We start from the raw sequence: 16,758 nt of genomic DNA, 5'->3' as shown, positions 1-16,758 counted from the left end.
AGTTTTTTTTACCGCGCCATTTATTTTGGGGCGATATGGTGTTAATCTTGAACAGACTGCAAACTTCTGATATCATGCTCTTGTTCAAATTTAGTGCATTGTCAGATATGATCCTTTTTGGCATTCCATACTGACATAAGGTTCTTCAAGAATTTGCTAACTGTCGGCTTTGTGACATTGGCATATGAAGCAGCTTCTACCCACGAATATAAACCGATGACCGCTAGACTCTTTTGGCGAGATCGACCAAATGACCTTCATGCCCCACATAGGGAGAAGTCATGGATTCCATTGATTCTTTGTAGGGAAAGATCTATTTTCCCATCTTGTTCTACCATCCTTAATAAGTCCGGAGATGAGCTATAATTTATGTCATCTTCAAAGTCATGAGATCCCTCTAAACACATGTCTCGTTCAGAAGGAGATTCTAAGTCTGTAGCAACGTCATTCATGTCGTTGATATCCAGGGACGTATTGTAGGTACAAAAGAATATACAAAGAATGAATAGATTTAAGAATAATTATCTGTACAGTATGATTATGAATGAAAGATTAATTTGGAAGAAAATCTAAAAGAATGAAAGAATCCAGAATGACTATTCGTGTAAAAATAATGAAAGAATCTTGAAAGAATACCTGCTCAAAAATAATTGCAAAGATATGTTCCATTAAAATAACGATGTTCAGACATATGCCCATTTCACAAAAAGTCCTCATTGTCTCTAGGCTAAACAACAAGCATGTTCTGAATATTACTCTAAGTAGGCTCTAAATACTACAGGGATTTCTTCTGCAGTCTAATTATTTAGAACACTCCGGTTTATATGGGCAGATATCTAACAAGGTCTTTTTTCAATTGTGTCTTCATGTATGGCATTGATGTGAACATTTCCCTCATTTGTCATACATCACATTCACTCCATTATCAATGTGATTGGGTAACGAATTGTCTGCACTGGATGAATCATCAAATTTGACAATGCCCATACTGACGAGTCTTTCAACCACCTTTTTAAAGGCAGTGTAATTTTCTATGGAATGCCCTGTAATTCCCGCATGATAGTCACATTGCGCATTCGTGTCATACCATTTGGGGTACGGAGGTTGTAAAGGCTTCAAGTAGAAAGGGGAAACAATATGTGCGTCAAATAAACTCCGATATAGCTCCTGGTACGACATTGGGATTGGCACAAATTAGGGCTTCTCGATGTTTTACTTTGTGCTGGATTCTTGTCTTTGGGGAACCTGTGGCTAGTAGTAACCCTCATTAGCTGGCTTGCGGTAATCGGCTTTGAATAACCCTCGTTATACCTACTCGCATCATTCACCTCATTTTCCCTCTTTCTCGGGGCCTTTGAAGTATTGATTTAGGAGTTCCACTCTTGCCCTTTCCGTTTGTAACGATCTCCAAGTTGTTTTGAGAACTCCACTCTCGTTTGTTTTGTTCTCGCTAGATTATCAATGACAACGAGATTAGTTAGATTGCCTCTAAGGTTAGAACCTGAGCCTGTCGCGAAATTCACCGGTGTCGAGGTACTGGTCTGGTATTGTGGTTGGATGTTAAAAGTTACCCTTTGTGGACATGTATTTGGTTGTGCTTGGATGTTTGTTGGGGTAAAGCTTGGAAAATGAGCATGGTCTTTATTATCATCTCCAAAGTGGACTGCTGGGTTTTTTTCTTTTTCTAACCCTCTATCCAATAATTGGGTTAACTGGCTCATCAGATTTCTTTGGACTTCTAACATCTGATCCTTCATATATTGTTGAAATTTGGTCAATTGCTCTAGCATCTGTATTTGCATATGCTCTAATCTCTCCAACCTTTGGTCCATTTCTTTAGTTTCTGTTCGGATACCGTAAGAGTGTTGGTTTTTCCAGATTAGCTAAAATAATTTTACTCAATTAGGGTCTTTTAATGGTCCTTAATGCATATGATGTCATGTAATGTAAATGCATGAAATGAATGCAAAAAAGAGACGTTGATTCTTGGTTCAATTCTATTAGAACAACTTTACTAGAAAACAAATCTATTTACATAAAGTGGATATATATACGGTTTTGCCCTCATAGGCGGAGACATTCGATCCTCTTCTTCATTCGAGTGTTAAGATAAATCTCACGAACTCTTAAAAAGGAGCGTCTCTTCTATCTCCTTTTTGCTTGATCCGGGCCGCGGCTCGTTGCTCACTCATCCTCGTGATGCTCGTTGGCTTCTCTTTAAGAAAGTTTGGCAACTCTCGAATAATCTTTGTCATCTTGAATCCTCAGGTAAAGAAGCAAAGTCGTGTACTCATTCATCAGACTATCACCTTTTCCTCGTTACTTTTTCTCGAACCATATTCGGACGACCGTATTGTCTCCCATTTTATCAAGAAACCCATTTTCCTTGACAAGCTCTCTATTTAGTAACTGAACGTGAATCAACACCTCTTTTCTATTATGAAAATGTAATGCAATCATAACCAAAACAAAATGAAACGAGTTAGTACAAAGCAAAAGCAAACAAGAAAAAATAGAGTACCTATTCGGGTGATCACTAGGGGTTTGAAGTGGTTCTACCTAGGGTGGGCTCCTAAGGTTTTCTACATGTGGTTTGGTTCTAAAGTTGAGGTACCCGAACCAGCAGATTCCTCAATCATCACCCATTATAGGCTCATATGGACTGAGTTTAGTTTAGGGGAATACATTTCCCTATGGCTGCATGGAGATGAAAATTTCACGAAGACATAGGTACATATGTATCCCGGAAGCGATCCATTATCGTACACGAAGGTAAAAACCTCACGAAGGAGTAGCTTCTCGAATTTTCAAATGCAAAATATTGCCTTTATTATTTTTTAGAGAAATCCTCATATCGAGAAAACAACATGTCATATCCAATGCGTTAGGACACAACGTATCGAATTATCGATACGAGAACACATGCCAAAAATTTATTTATTTAAAAGATATTTAGCTATCTCGGGTTAAAAAAAGGGATCATGCCCAGTAAGTTAGGACACGATCTTTTCTTAATTCCCGAGATAGTTTAAAACTTGAGTTTGAAAAGATTCGTGTATTTAGATTTATTGTGAAAATCAAAACCCAGTAAGTTAGGGTACGACCTTCTCGAATCTAAACACGAGATTTTGCTTATTCAAAAAATCATAATTTATGTATTGAATAAAATTAACCTAACACGAAATAATAGAAATGAAACACGATGTTAATATGCGTAACAAAATAAAAATGAATACGATAATGTAAGCATAAATAATACGAGCAATAGCAACGAAAATAAGATAAATAAAAAAGACAAATCAATATCGTACAAAATAACAAGTATATAAGCAAATAAAATTAAAAAATTCTTTCAAAATAATAATGAAAATGTAAATAAATAAATAAATAAATAAAATAAAATTATAAAATGTAAAACTGATATATATATGTGTGTATATACATAAAAATATGAAGGATGTATGTAGGTATGCATATTTTAAAATTATGAAACAAAAAATATGTAAGTATGTATATGTACATATATATGTATATGAATTAAAATATGTAGATATATATACGTATATATATGTATGTAGAAAATATGAAATATAAAAATATATTCATAATAAATAAAGAATATGTACATATATATATATATATATATATATTACAAAAACGTATGCATGTATATATATATTTTAAAGTCATAAAATATGTAAAAACATATGTATATAAAACATAAAATATACGTGACGTATGTATATTATTGTAAAAACAATTGTGTGTGTACGTGTCTATATACATTATAAAAGATGTGTATGTATATATATACGTATATAAAATTATAAAATATAAAAATATATAAGTATGTATATATATAAATAAGTTATAAAAAATATATACGTGTACATATATATATTATGAAAATGTATGTATGTATATATATATATATATAGATATAAATATAAAAAAATTGATAATAAATGAAAACTGTATTAAATTGAAGTTAAAATAAAATTGAGAGCCCAAATTAAAAAACATGAGAAAGGGTCTAAATTAAGAGAAAAATAAAATTAAAGATCCAAATCTAAAAAGAAAAAAAACGAATCAGGGCTCCAATGTGACGCGCGTAAAAATGGACCAGATTGTAAATCAAAATAAATTACAGGGCGAATTTAAAAAATAAAAAGAACTTGATTTCAAAATTATTTAAAAGCGGAAAGGGCTGAAAGCGCAATTAGCCCTTTCGTTTTAAAAAACATGCAGATCCTAGAGTAGACGGGTCGGGTAATCGGGTCTGACGTAAAACGACGTCGTTTTGGTCATGGTTGCTTAAGTTCAAAACGGTGCCGTTTTATACTTAGTATAAATGTTTAAAAGCACCTCAAAAAAATTCAGTTTCATCTTATTTTAAAAAAACAAGCAGAGAGCTTTTGAGCTCCCTCTCTCTCTCCGGCCTCAAATCTGGCCATGGTCAGGCCTAGGGTTTCGGCGCACCTCCGCCGTAGCGCCACCGTGGGTGGCGGCCGGAGGCGTAAAATTGGGCCTTTTGGGTCCCTTTTTGAAGCCGATTGCCTCTAGGCCACGGATCCAGGGCCGAATCTCGTGAAAAATGAGCCCAAGACCTAATAAAACGAGGAGAAACTGCTCGTCTTCTCCTCCTTCGACGCGGCGCAGGTAAAAAAGGCCTCTCTTTTTTATTTTTATATTTATTTCGAAAAAAATAAAAATAAAAATAAAAGAACAAAACAGAAATAGAGTAGAGTTTCTCAATGTAAACTTTGAATTTGTTTTTTCGTTGTTTTTATTTCTCAATCTTTTTTGAAAAACAAGAATAAAAAAAATCCCCCCTAAACTTTTACGACATATTCGGCTTTATAGCCAAAAGAAAAGAAGAAAATCTCCTCCTCTTGCTACTGTTTTGTGGTCTATTTCTTTTGCTGTTTGTTTGCAGGTCTTTGACGTTGATGGAGCAGGTGGCAGAGTTGGTGGCGCGGCGTCAGAGGCGGCGGTGGCAGGGCAAGTGGGTGACCCTAGGTGCAGCGTACCTAAGGTTAGGGTTACTTTTTTTCTGAAAATATGTTTTGGGCTAGGACTGTTGGGCTGGGCATTGTAATTGGGCTCAGGTTTTAATTGGGCTATTGGGTTAGGTCTTGGTGGTTGGGTTTGTTATTTGTGTTTGGGTTGGTTGGGTTTTGGGTTTTTGGCCTTGGGCAGAATTTGTGTTGTACATAAATCATTATACTTTGGGATAAATTTCGGAATTATACATGAATTTTTGTGTAATGTGTAATTTTATATATGTACTTTGATTTTGTATAATTTTATAAATGAAAATTTGATTTAATCCAGTTCTCACAAATTATTAACACAATTATTGATATAGCATCATTTTGATTTTGCTTGGTAGAGTGGAAAGAAAATTGGAAGGATGAAAAATTGAAAGGTAGAAAACTTGAAGGATGGAAAGCATAATTTTTCTTTCTATAGGTGTGCTTGGTAGGAAAGATGGACAAATGAAAAGAAAAAATAAATTTCTTCTCATCCATTGCTTGGTAGAGTTGAAAAATGAAAGGAAAAAAATAAAGTATTTGAGAAATTGTCACACCCCAAAATTGGGTTTAGAAGTTTTAAGGGTAAATTTGGAATTTTGGCTAGGAGTGAGTTCAGAGATTTTGATGTGTGGTAACTCGAAAATATATCCGGCTATGGCTTTTTGAAAATTTAATCAATTTATAAAAATAATGTAGGAAAGACCTTTAATTTTAAACTGTGGGCTGTTTTGAAATTTGCGTTAAAATTAAGAGCACCAGAAAGGTAAATATACCAAAGTTTTAAAAGTTAGCCTATTCTTCCCTAACTTATAGGAGACTTGCAAAACTTTCTTCTCCCCCACTTTTTTTGCTTTTCCTTGAAATCCCCAAGCACCATTCATCTATTGTAATCTTTATTACTTCAATTTCTTTGATTTTCATCATCCTCCAAGTAACAAACCTCCATAGAATTCTATAAAGAGCACCAAAAACACCATTAATTATGCTATCATTCAACTTGTGAATTTTCTTACATTTGCACCAAACGTTCATTTTCCCTAACAAAGGTAGTGTTTTGTTTTCCTAACATTTTTTTATGAACTCTAGCTATTTAAATTGAGTTTTTATCTATTGAATTAAAGGTTTTGTGTAAATGTCGAAATTTGGGGCATTAATGATGAAATTCGAGATTTCAAATGCAATCGATGTTTCAAAGTGTTTTTTAACTCGTTTTAATGAGATTAGAAGGTTTCTAAACTCTCTTTAAAGTTTCGTTAAATGTTTTTAAGGTTTTGTTAAGTTTTCATGAAAAATGGCTATTGTATGTCAAAATTTCGAAACCAAGATTCTGAGTAGTTTAGAGTGCTTTGAAGGTTGAGAATAAATCTTAGGTAAGTAATTAAATGATTGGAATCAATTTTAAACAAAGAGAACGAGTAGGAATTGAGATTTTTGCTTTTTGGCTAAGTTAGTCAAAAATTTTAGTTCCAAGAGGAACTAGCTTAGGCCTGCATTTTTGGTTGATTTAGGTGAGTCTATGGCTGAATATTAATTGTGTTTGCTATGTAATCTATTTTGGGTGAATATTCAGAAGCGTTGGAGCCTTCAACGAGCATGGTGAAAGGAAAGAAAAAAAACTAATTTAAGCTTTCGGCTACTGGGCGAAAACACGAACGATGAGTGTTTGGAATTGCTGCTTGTAGACAGGATTCATAATGTTAAATGAGAGCTTAGGAGCAGCATAAACCCCTATCCTAAGTTCCGAGTGTAAGATTTCTTATTTCTCTCGTTAATTTTGCGAGATACGTGATTATGCAATGTGGATAGTATTATGATATGTTAATGTGATATGAGTTATATGTTTGTGATAGCTATTGTGAAATGTGCTAGTTCTGGGCATGATAAACATGTTGAATGACGGTGATGATGTTGTGTTAGTGATGTAAATGTGCAGTGAAAGTGTGCAAAAAATGGTAAGTATAAATGTGTTCTATTGTGGATATTTTGGCCTTGTGACTTTTTAAGACCATTGGATATAGTTGACATGCCATAATATTTGTGAGTACTTACCCTTGTGTTGTGATTTGGGGCATGGAGGCCCGAGATACTTTTGGAGAGATAAGGGAATGTGAGCTCAACTCCATTCACCGGGGTATGTTGGTGTGTTGGAGAATGTTAGCTAAATGCTACGCTTTTAGGATATGTTCGAATCTTCGAGTCAATGGTGTGTTGGAGATCCGTGTATCCAACGTGTGGTAGTAGAGCACACTTTTATGTTTCATAGCCTAAAGTGCCAATTTATCATTAAATGAAATATTATGAAATTTGATTTATGACTAATTAGGTGATTACAAAGTTAAATGAGTTGATAGTTGATGCATGAATATTCTAGCATGTCACTTTAGTTAAATATGTATGAAATTGTGCTTTAAATGTTTTCATTTAATGTATGATATCATGTTTATTGGTAGTTTTTTCGATCATTCATTTAGCTTGTTTAAGCTCACACACTCTTTTCTAAATCATTGCAGATAGTTAGTGTTTTCGGTGTGGGCAGTGCGAAATTCTAAAGAAGTGATCCAAGTTAGGCTTAGTGTTTGAGTAGGTAATATTATTGCTATTATTTTGAACTGAGGGAATAAGGAAATGTGGTAGAATATTTGGTTAATTATTAACATGATGTTTTAAATGATTGTTTTTGATTTTAATACTCTTAGGATTTATGAACGTTGTTATTAGTTTGTTGGTTTGCTTGGTTGAAATTATTGATGTTGCTATGAACTGCAAATATGGACATTTTGATGTTGAATATTGAAGTTATGAATGGATGTTGAAGTGGTATGTGACTGAGTATGTGAAATGTCCTGTTTTGCTTTTTTTTTTTGAATTGTACACAGGTATCGATAATCGGGGCATTTGTATCGATACTTCTAAGTTGAAACGAATGTGCAGGAAAACAATAGATCAATTTGGTATCAATATCGGTTCACGAGTATCAATACTCGGGATAAAAGTATAGATACTTTTGCTTTGTATCGATAATCTGTTTGATTTTAAATTTTGTAGAAAAATAGAATTCTAAAAAGGTACCAATTTTCTATACGCTATTGATACCCATTTTGAGAAATATCGATACCAACGAGTGTGTATCGATACTTACGTGAATTCTTTGGAAAGTTTTGTAAAAGGTCCCTAAGCTTGTTTTTAACTTGTTGTAAGATTGTTCATTGAATGTTTAGTCAATGCTAATTTTTCCTAGATTATTTTAGACTTAAACCTCTATATATATTTAATTGTGACTGTTGGCACCGTTTTTTAATGAAAACGGGTTTGACTTGGGTTTTGAAAAATGAAAACGAAAATAAGGAGTCGCCACCAATCCTTTTTTATGAGGTGTAATTGGATCACCCCGAAAAGTGGTTGTTTTTAATAAACGATTTAATTTCATTAAAACAACGGTTTTGGTCCACTAAAATCAGAAAACGAGTTTGGGAGTCGGTACGCACGAGGAAGGATTAGCACCCTCGTAACGCCCAAAATTGGTATCTAGTTGATTAATTAGTGTCTTAGTGTCGAAGATTGAAAATTTTGAAGAGATTTAAAATACGATCCTTTATTTTAAAACTTATATAAACCAAATTACTCGTTAAGACTCTCATTTCAGAAAGAGAAAATGTCACACCCAATGAGTTAGGGCACGATATTTTACCTCTTCCGAAATTAGCTTATCTAAAAAACTCGCACAATAAAATTTAAAGGATATTCAATCGTTTAAGTCAGATGAAAGAATTGCAACCCAATACGTTAGGGTACAATTTCTCAAAATATTAAACATTGAATATTGCATTTATAAGAAAAATCATCGTCTCGAGAAAATAACTTGTCACATCCAATGTGTTAGGACACGACATATTGAATTCTCAACAACGAGCTTTTAGTGATGTTTTAAATATAAAAAAATAGCTTCGATTATTTAGATTCAACGAAGGAAATCGGAACCCAATACGTTAGGGCTCGATTCTCTCGAAGATCCTAAATATCGAATATTATTTTTATTTTGAAATTTTCTATATTTTGACGAATCCGAGTAAAAAATGAATGTAAAATAATAATAATGATGATAATACAAATAAAATAATACAAGTAAATAAGAAAAGATAAATAAATAAGATGGCAAATATAAAATAAAAAGAAATCAACAATGTATACACAAATAAAAGTAAATAAACAAATAAAACTAAAGCACCTAAGTAAATAATAATGAGCATATAAATAAATAAACACCAAATGAAATAATAATAATGAATAAAATTATAATATATATATATATATATATATATATATATATATGCGTATGTTAGAATTATAAAGTATAAAAATATATGTACGTGTGTTAATTATGAAACATATGTAAAGAGGTTATATTTTAAAATCTAAAGAATATATAAGTGTATATATATATATATATATATATATATATATATATATATAAAGTATAAGAAAAACATAAGTATGTGTATATAAGAATATGTATGTATATAAAAACTATATGAAAATATAAAACATATAGGTATGTGTATGTGTTTGCAGGAATAAAAATATGTATATAGATATATAGATATATAGATATAAGTTATAAAGTATAAAAATGTAAAAATACAAGTATATGCATATATATATATATACATGATAAATTTGAACTTTTAAAGGTATAAATGAGTAAATAGCAGCAATAATAATTAATAATAACAATATAATATCAAGTTTATTAATTAATGAGAAAATAAACAAAATACAGGACTAAATTAAAATTTAAAACAGATTTCGGGGCTTAAATAGATAAATAAATAACAGAAGGGCCCAGGACTGAAATGAAGCGCGCTGGAAGGACGAGGGACCGATCGAGCAATTTCCTCCTCTCCTCCGAAACGCACAGTTTCAGTAAGGGCCAAATAGAGAGAGACATAAAATTTTGTGGCAAAATTGAAAAGATAAAAAAGTGATAAGACCTGATTACAAACAGCCTCAAAAGAAGAAGGACTAGAGGCATAAATAACCCCTTTTATCCAGAAACACGCGGATCCTAGGCTTACCGATCGGGTCGGGTACGGGTCATGCCAAAACGGCGCCGTTTTGGTGCCTGAGAAGGCTGTCTAAAACGACGTCGTTTTGGAAGCCTATTTAAGTCTTTTTTTTTTTTTTAAAATTTCATTCTTCTTCGTTCTCTCAAAAAAAACAACCAAATATCCTCTCTTTTTTTTGTTCTCTCTGGCCAAAGCCCAGAAACCGGCGAGGGACCGCCGTAGCGCCGCCGCGCCGGTCACCGTCCACGGTAGCCGGAAAGTTCGGAAGGTACCCTTTTTTTTATTTTTTTACATATATGTGTACATATACATTAAAACAAAACAGCAGTAAATAATAATAATAAATAAATAAATAAAAGAGTTTTGGAAAACTAAAAAAAACCTTTGCTTTTCCTTTTTTGATGTTTGAATCTTTGCTTTTTTTGCTTGAAATCTGCTGTTTTATTTATTTCTTTTCCAAAAGAAAAACACCCCCTTTTTTACAGCATATTCGGCTTTGTAGCCGAAAGAAAAAATCAAAAGAAAACTCCCCCCGATTACAATGATGAAGCCCCCCTTTTTCTACATTGAAGTTCGACTCTTATAGCTGAAAAAAGACTTGTTTTTTCTTTTTCTTCTATTTTCTTCTGCTTGGTTGCGTGTTTCTTTTACTTTGCAGGGACTGATGGCGAGTGGGCAGCGACAGAGGAGCAGAGGATGGGACGCATGGGGAAAACAGCGGTGGTAGCTAGGCATGGCAGGGGCGTACGGCGCTAGGAGGCTTATGAGGGCTAGGGTTTGCTGATTTTTTGTTTTGTTTGTTTTGGGCTGCTGGAAATGGGTTTGGGTAATTGGGCTTGTAATTGGTTTGGGTCTGTTATTTTGGGTAGTGGGCTGGTATTTTCTGTTTTGTTTGTTTAGGCCCTGGCGAAATTGGGCTTGTACAGTGACAATGATTGTATGTAGATGAGATCGTGTGAAATGTAAGCATTTGTGATGTTTGCTGTAGCGTCCTATTATTCAGGCTCGACGACTGAGCCAAGTATAGGGAGTTACAGAAATGCACACTTTTGAGCTAACATACACATTTCTTTTATTTTTTCTCATCTCATTATTCCAATTTGGAAGGATTTATTTGTATGCATTAGGATGAAAAATGAAAAATGATTATCTCTCTTATTTTCTTCTCTCTCCCTTTTCTTCCTTACCAAATGCACTTAAAATTTATTTTATTTCCACTTTTTCACTCACTTTTCCTATCTTTCTAGTTTTCACTTAACCAATCACACCTTTTATGTTTATATATTGCATACACAAATAATTATACTTATCTAATATAAAATAAATTAATGTATTTATTTCTTTAAATATGTATGATTGAATCAAAATTAAATTTTCATGTATATATTAGAACCACAATTAAAGTTTCATGTATATAATTGTCAAACTAAAGTTCTTGTATCAAATTGCATATTGAGTCAAAATTCATGTGTAATTTTGAGATTTATTCCTTATTTTTTTGTGACAAATAAATAGTCTAATTACTTGATGTTGGAGAATGTTGCACAATATTTCTTTTCGATAGAAGTGTAGGATCAACTTATTGTTGTCGAACTATCACAACTTTGATAGTTAAAATAAGGTGACGGAGATGAGGTGCGAACCAAGTTGCTCTCTTAAGATGATACACACCTTCTCACTGATAATACCTGGTGCAAAGAGATTTTATTGCACAATGTCCCCCAAGAAACAACAAGCCCAATCACCCATTATACAGCTTGCTAAGTTGTACAAGTTAGAAGATAGAAGCTTTACCAAAAACGACATTTTTTTCCACCCAATTAATTAAAACTCTTTAAAGGACTGAGGGAGGATTATTTTTATTTCTCTTGAAAAATGAATACAATTCTTATGATCATATGATTTTTATTTATAGGATAGGATTTAAGCAAAAAAGTAAATGAAGCATTAAAATTTCTAAACTTGAATTAAATGCATGGAAAGAAGAACTTACATTTTAAAGTTTGATATTAAAGCTTTAGCAAACTTAAAAAAAAAATGTTTCATTTAAACTTTCTTTTAAGTCAAACATTTATAAGATATAAAATGTTTTTCTTTTTTATTATTAAAATATCCCAACAATCCCCCACTTATTTTAATAAAAAAATATTTATGTACTAATTTTTTTCAGATGAAGATAGAAAGCTATGCATAATGGAGGTCCCGATGGCTTAAACCAACACTTAGTGTTCAACAATATTTGTTCCTGAGCCAATAGTGAACTAAGTCTTGAACTAAGGTTGCTTTGGGGAAATAAAGTATGATGTCACATGTATAGATTTCCGGTGCCTTGCAATGAGTTTTGTAAGCTAGCATGTTATGGCCATTTGCTTTATCCCGATTATAATGAGTGTTCTAGAGAATAAGCCCTAATTCTTATAGGAAACGACCTTACTTCCACACTCATATAAGCGAAGTTATCAATAATGCTCTTATAAATCTACAACTCACTCAAACGAGCTATAGACCTCATTAAGAGTATAAATATACTCAACCTTTACTACTATTATAAGATCCATGCACCACATCATAGGGAGAGATTTATTTATATGTGCATGTCATCAAATGACTCTATGATTCATTTTTTTTTCCTTTGAACCTAATTATTGGGTTCTCCAATCACTATGTAAGGTATCTTCATAGTTGATTTTTATTCTTTTTTGGGCTTTAGTCTCATCCCCCTCAATGTATCCAAATCTTTTCTCTAGCTAGAGCTTTTATTAAATGATATGTAAGATTATCACCGCTTTGAATATAGTCAACATTAATGGTACCATTAGTTATATAAGATCTCATATGGCATTGCAGTACTATCACAATGGATTAATATAGATGGTATTGATTTTTCTCGTATTGGAATCTTAAATAAAATATCTCGTAACCAACTTGCTTTTTCACTGGCTGAGGCTAATGCTATTAGTTTAGCCTCCATGATGGAGTTTTATATAATTTGTTGCTTTTTAGATTTCCAACAAATTGCTCCACCTCCTAATGTCAACACATAGCAAGTGGTAGGCAAGGAATCACCAGGCAAGGTATTCCAATTAACATAATTATCCTTCAATTATAGTAGGATACTTTTGATAAAGTATACCATAACTTAGAGTCCTTTTTAAATACCTCATCACTCGATTAATTACATTCCAGTGTTCTAAGTTTGGTTTACTTGTAAATCTAGCTAGCACCCCTACAACATAAGCTATGTTAGGTCGGGTGCAATCGGTGGCATACCTCAAGATATTAATAATACTCACATATTCTTTTCGGTTACATACATCTTGATCATTCTCCATGGAAAATAAATGTAAAATTGGATTAAAAGGAGAGCACAAGTGTTTGCAATAGAAAATTTTATATTTTTTCAAAAAATTATCAATATAATGAGTTTGGTCTAGAAAAATACCATTTGAAGTCCTTGTGATCCTTATGCCAAGAATTACATTTGCTTTCCCTAAATCTTTCATGTCAAAATGAGTTGTGAGTAACATCTTAGTAATATTTATAATCTCTAGATTTGTTCCAAAAATCAAGAGATTTTCAATATATATAAAATTATGGCATATGAATTATTATTTGATTTGTAATATATATGCACTTATCACTTTTATTGGTTTTAAAATCATTAGAAATTAAACAAATGTCCAATTTCTCATGCCCCTATTTGGGGGCTTGTTTTAAACCATATAATGATTTTAACAATTTGCACACTTTATTTTCATTACTTGACACAACAAAACCCTTAGGTTGCTCCATGTAAATTTCTTCTTCCAACTCACTATTTAGGAAAGTCGTTTTTACATCCATTTGATGGATTATCAAATCATTGATTCCAACAACTGCTATTAGAACTCTTATTGATATTATTCTGCTCACAGGAGAAAATGTATCAAAGAAATCTATGTCCTTTTTTTTCCTAAAGCCTTTAGCTACAAGACTAACTTAATATTTATTAATTGAGCCATCAGACTTCAATTACTTTCTTAGTACCCACTTACACTCTAGTGGTTTACAGCCTTACAGTAAATCTGTTGGAAAAATAGATTTTTTTTGGAAGCTTTGAGGCATATTCTCGATTAGTAAAGGTAGAGATTTGAATCATAAAACTGTGGTTTTATATTCTATTTCATGATACCTTTACAACGGTACTTCATATGCTCAAAATGGTTGAGTGATGAATGAAAAATTAATGCTCAAAGTAAGCCACTTATGAATTATGTTGAGGAAAATGGAAGCTTAGTCCTACATTGGTTAGATATCAAGTGTGAAATATGTTTATATATGTGGACCAACTTGGTAGTTATTGAATGACTAAATTAATACTCTCCCTCACGCGCAGGGGGTGCAAATCCAAACCCCCCGGGGTTGGGGGCACACTCGCACGACGTGGACGACGTAAAATGTTTGGACCGACAGATATTTTAGCCCAATACGTAATCTTATTTTTCCTCAGCAGAGCTTATCTTTTAGGAGTTAATACCTTTAATTTAAATGTTAATTTAGGTTTAAATGGATCCTTAATTCACGAACACATTTTTGGCTTCATTAGTTAAATATTTCCAAAAGTTCTTCCTTTGAATTTATTTTAAAACCAAATAATCTGTAGGGAAATATACATACTGAAATTTTCCAAAATTTTGAGAAATCTTCTCCCTGCATATTTTTCAAACCGTTTTCGGTGATAAATGAAGGCAAGGCTATTGTTCATTGATCATAGCAGCCGTGCTACTGCTGTGCTCATCTTGTTGTTGTATGCTAGGAGACAGTTGACCAACGTTTCTCCAGCACCATAGGAGCAGCCGAATATGTCTTAAGGTAACTGTGAAAATAGGCTTCAACTTCTAGTCCACTTTTCTTGCCTACCTACAAGTATAATATTTCAATCTAGTCTTTATTTCTGTTCTTTTCTGATTATATAAATATATGTATACTTATATTGTTCTTGTTCGATCTTGTGATTTAAACTTATATTTTACATTAATGTTTATTTTACTAACGTGGATGCAACAATCTTAAGACAGAGCCCTTTAAATCTTTCTAACTTGAGACGAATAGGACACCAACGAGAAATTGTATTCTGTTTCAAACAGAAATTCAATTGAACAATCCTGTTTCAGGATTTATTCCTGTTGTTTAATAGGATTTGTTTAATTTTTGTTTCAAATAGAAAATCAATTAAACAATCCTGTTTTAGGATTTTATTCCTGTCGTTTAACAGGATTTGTTTGATTTTTGTTTCAAACAGAAAATCAATTGAACAAATTTGTTTCAGGATTTTATTCCTATCATTTAACAAGATTTGTTTGGTTTTTTTTGTTTCAAACAGAAATCAATTGAATAATTCTGTTTTAGGATTCTTTTCCTGCCATTCAATAGAATTTATTCGATTTCTGTTGTATTCAATTTCTGTTGTTACCAGAAATTGATTATTGATTTTGTTTCAGAATTTTAAATTTTTCCATTTAACAGAATCAAAGGATAGTATAAACTTGAAATTAAATTTTCAATTTACTAATTCTAGTTCCGTTTCTGAAATCTTAACCAAAATATGGAAACTTCCACCAATTCACGCAATTCACAATCTAGAACGTTGGTTTCAATTCAGGCTTCGAATCAAAACTCAATGTTGCCGGTGGTTGTAAGCCACAATGAGAAGCTTGCAAAATTCTCCGGACAAAATTTCAAGACATGACAACAGAAGATGTTGTTCAATTTGACCATGTCGAACTTGGCCCAATTTTTGAAGGATGACCGTCCTATTATTAAAGAGGGTGAGGTAGATGACGCTACCGCCTTCATTGCTGTTCAAGCTTGGGAGCATTCTGATTTCCTGTGCTGAAATTACATCCTGAATGGGTTGTTGGATGCATTGTATGAAGTATACAATGTCAAGAAGACGGCTAAGGAATTATGGACATCATTGGACCATAAATACAAAGTCGAATATGCTGGAGCTAAAAAGTTTTTAGTTGCTACATTCTTGAATTTTGTAATGGTTGATTCTAAACTAGTTGTGAATCAAGTGTAGGAAATTCAACTAATTATTAACATAATTTGTAACACCCCTATACCCGATCTAACCATATGTACCCGGTATAGGACTATCACATTTGGTGCTAAAGAGATTTTGGTTATACACTTTATAATTTAAACATTTACCCATCATATTTTAACTTATTTAACCCAAAAATTATTAATATAAATGTGTGGGGTCATTATTGGATGTTAAATTGTGTTTGGAAATGATTTTAACATTGTTTTTACTCAAAATAGGGGAAAAGTATCGATACCAAAACAAAAAGTATCAATACCTTTTAAAAAGTATCTATACCACTGCACAAAATCAATACCAAAATAGCATTTTGGAACTCTGAAAATTCAAATTTTAATTAAGGTTTCGATACCTTAGGCCTAATAATCGATGCCTAGCCTCTGATATCGATACCAATGACAAAAACGATACCAAAATCACATTCTGTTTTGAAAATTTTATTCAAAGCCTAGGTATTGATACCTATACCCTTGGTATCGATACCTTGGGTAAATTTTGGCAAAAATCAGTTTAAAAGTTCACTAAACCCCCTACAATATATTAGATTCTTCTCAACAATTAAGACCAATTC

General features: G+C 32.5%; 1 long non-coding RNA gene across 1 annotated transcript; it reads left to right on the top strand.

Annotated features, from left to right (window-relative positions):
* The first annotated feature begins 9,846 nt into the window (after nt 1–9,846).
* Nucleotides 9,847–11,174, top strand: LOC128039794 (uncharacterized). The gene is made up of 2 exons (XR_008194444.1): nt 9,847–10,367; nt 10,758–11,174. It is a non-coding gene; the product is annotated as an uncharacterized LOC128039794 (long non-coding RNA).
* Nucleotides 11,175–16,758: the final 5,584 nt, after the last annotated feature.

The sequence above is a fragment of the Gossypium raimondii genome, chromosome 3 (assembly GCF_025698545.1).
Source record: "Gossypium raimondii isolate GPD5lz chromosome 3, ASM2569854v1, whole genome shotgun sequence".
Classification (NCBI taxonomy): Eukaryota; Viridiplantae; Streptophyta; class Magnoliopsida; order Malvales; family Malvaceae; genus Gossypium; species Gossypium raimondii.
The sequence above is the reverse complement of the archived record's forward strand: the minus strand, read 5'-3'. Positions and strand labels throughout refer to the sequence as shown.